The sequence below is a fragment of the Peromyscus eremicus genome, chromosome 4, assembly GCF_949786415.1.
Source record: "Peromyscus eremicus chromosome 4, PerEre_H2_v1, whole genome shotgun sequence".
NCBI lineage: Eukaryota > Metazoa > Chordata > Mammalia > Rodentia > Cricetidae > Peromyscus > Peromyscus eremicus.
This window is the reverse complement of record NC_081419.1, coordinates 90,284,452-90,287,609: the sequence shown is the minus strand read 5'-3', so window position 1 is coordinate 90,287,609 and position 3,158 is coordinate 90,284,452. Positions and strand designations below refer to the sequence as shown.

The 3,158-nt window shown below is 39.3% G+C and overlaps 1 long non-coding RNA gene across 1 annotated transcript; it reads left to right on the top strand.

The window, feature by feature from the left end:
* Positions 1-242: 242 nt before the first annotated feature.
* On the top strand, positions 243-2,576 carry LOC131908476 (uncharacterized). Its single transcript, XR_009378601.1, has 2 exons — positions 243-967; positions 2,432-2,576. It is a non-coding gene; the product is annotated as an uncharacterized LOC131908476 (long non-coding RNA).
* The last annotated feature ends 582 nt before the right edge of the window (positions 2,577-3,158 follow it).

Sequence of the window (3,158 nt, the reverse complement as noted above, 5' to 3'; positions counted from 1 at the left end):
CATTGTCAGTGTAACTCTGAATGGCAGAAATAATGTCTTCGGAAGAGAAGATAAACAACTGGGCGGAAAACACTGAGTTTTGACCACGGCTAGATTCATGGTTGAATTTTTGTCTCCTCCTGAATAACATACATGTCACTAACACTTCCAGAACTTGGTACTTGATGTCATGCTGTACATGACTACATAGCTATATGTCGTCAGCCTCGAGGGTAGGAAGTGATTAGGAGTGGGAGCCTGTGTCCACTTCCTCCACTCAGTGCTGGGATCCTGTCTGCCTTGAAACTGTCTAGGTTGAGATACTGCTCGTCCATGTTAGTTACTGCTTTATTCACAATATCCAGAAATTGTAAACAGCCTACACGTCGACTAAATAATGAAAAACGTGGTACATTTATGCAATGGAATATTACTCAGTTGTTAAAAAGATAAATTATGAAATTTGCAGGTCTGTGTCTTGCTAACCTTCATCAGAGAAGTGTCTTCTTGGTGTCGATGGGAATCAGCACAGGACCCACAACTGGACAACGTGGACACACTGGACTTTGAAGCACTGGACCTTAGGCTAAGTGTTTCGAATGAGTTACTTTAAAATAATTTCTACAAAGCTATAATTTCGAACAAAACAAAACAAGCCAACAAACAAACAAACTGATAACCAGAGAGAATAACTCTTTCAACATCATATGAATAGGAAGTACATGAGAAGGATACTACTCTCCAGAATATTATTCTGGGGCTTTTAAGCACCTTGAAGGTCTATGTATGTACAAGAGTGTCTTGTTTCTACTTTGTTTGTGTAGTAAGTGTGAGCAGGGCCCACCGAGGCCAGAAGAGGACATCAGGTCCCTGGGACTAGAGATACAGATGGTTGGGAACCACCATATGCATACTAGGAATTGAACTTGGGTCCTCTGGAACAACAGCCAGTATTCTTACCCACTGAGCCAGCTCTCCAGCCCCCGAGGTTTGTATTAAATTTGTATTGAGTGTTGATTTTTCTTCAAGCACTGTGACAAGTGCTGGAGTGGCATCCCCTCAGTTAATTCTCAGGCAGATTCTAAGGTGGGTATGAGTCATCCACAAAGACTCTGAGATCTGTTGATTGCAGCACTCAAAGCCAGAGCTGCTCTATAAGAAAGGTCTAAGCCAGTGTTGTTCAATGAATTAAATTTGTATGACATACATAATTTTTAAATTTTATTTTACCCACATTCTCTAAAATAAAAAAAATAAGTTGATTTTTTTTCATTTTAATGATAAATTTTTTCAGCCAAATATGTTCAAAGTATTTTCATTGCAATATGCATTCAACACGAAAATGTTCACATTCCCTTCTTCGAAAAAATTCTTTGCTTATAGCTCATCAAAATTTAAGCAAGCCAGGTTTCAAATCTCACATAGTCCCTTCATGTCAGTGCTAAATGATTAAGTTCAGTTTTTCTTCAAATCTAGATATCAGGAAAAATTGCCAATCAGACTTCACTACATCTATCCCTCTCTTGCATATTGTATCCAATCCCTCCTGGGCTGGTCCAATATAGGGCTCACTAATGTGTGATCTCTTCCCTTCACACCCAATGAGATCCTTTCTATGCCACTACACCATCAATGGAAAGACAGCCGAAAGAAGCCCCAGCCCAGTGTTCAGCCTGTTCTCTACCCTCACAGCAGAAAGACCCAACTCAAGAGAAGCTGACATAAAACTTACTCTGGTATGCTTTCTGTTGCTGTGATACAACAGTCTGACCAAAGTAACTTGTAGGAGGAAAGGGCTTATTGGTTTACATAGTCCATCCCAGGGTGAAGTTAGGGCAGCAATCCAAGCAAGAACAGAAGTAGAAATCGTAGATTGCTGTGGCTTACTGGCTTATTTTCAGCTACCTTTCTTATAGAGCTCATAGGTTCTACCTGGCTGGGAACAGTGTTATCCAGAGTGGACTAGGCCTTTCCACGTAGAACATCAGTCAAGACAGTCTTGTAAAGACTTGCTACATAGCAAATCTGATGGAGGTAATTCTTCAGTCAAAGTTCCCTCTTCCCAAGTGATTCTGGGTTGTGACAAACCGACAATAAAACCTAACAAACACAAATATGGACTGTAATTCTGGACCATATCAAAGGAAAAATTTCAGTACTAGTGACTCAAGAAATTAAAAAACACAAGTAGCTCAACATACCTCATTTCCAGTTCTGCCTTCAAAGTGCCCCTTTCAGCAGATAGCAAGCAGTATATGTGTTTTGACTCAGATGGCTTTCCAAGCTTGGTGTTAGACCATTAGCAAGAATGTCGTAACCCATTTAGATGGAGAGGGAGGGCTGGGCACTCAGCATATGCTAAGCACCCTTCTCTGCTCTCTTTCTCGGGCTGTGGGCAGCAATTAGCATCACCGGCTGACAATGCTTGTCCTCTTTTCCACACTATTTTCAGCACTGCGAAACAAGTCTGGATAATGAGAAGAAACAGGAAGATTGTTGAGAAGCCAACTAATATACAAAGATACATAAGGTGAAAAGTGGGAAAGGCAATTATGTGATCCACATCTGTATGTAATGAAAAATAACCAGTTCATAAACTGAAGGAGCTCATAGGTCTGCCTTACCTGATTACTATTAATTCCTAAGATACAGAACGTATTCACGCACATTTGAATGCTTTGTTTTACTCTGAGAAAATTCAGACGGATTCAAAACTACATTTAAGAATTAAGTGCTCATGTGTTATTGATCTGCTGTCCTGAAATATTGTTTTATAAGCTCCCCTCTGTATATGCATATAGTAATAGCTCAGAGCAAGCTGCACCTAAATATGTTAATCAGATGTGTTAAAATGAATACATTTACATCACACCCATTTCTAATATCCATAATTTATTTTCTTCTATGCAAAGTATCACACATTTGAAAATTCAATATATTAACTATAAAGACTCTTGTTTCTCCAATTTGTTAAGTTTTTGTCACATGCTTTTGTCACTGACCGCAGTATAGAACAAGGGAGAGAAATTCAAACAATAGACATAGCACCTGCCTTAAAGAAATACAGAATTTAAATTCTTTACTGAGGTGACAGCACAGACAGGAAAAAAAAAACTTCTCCCTTGCTTCTCTAAGGACCAACAGAATGGTAGAGAAGTACATGGAAAGAGCTATGCTCA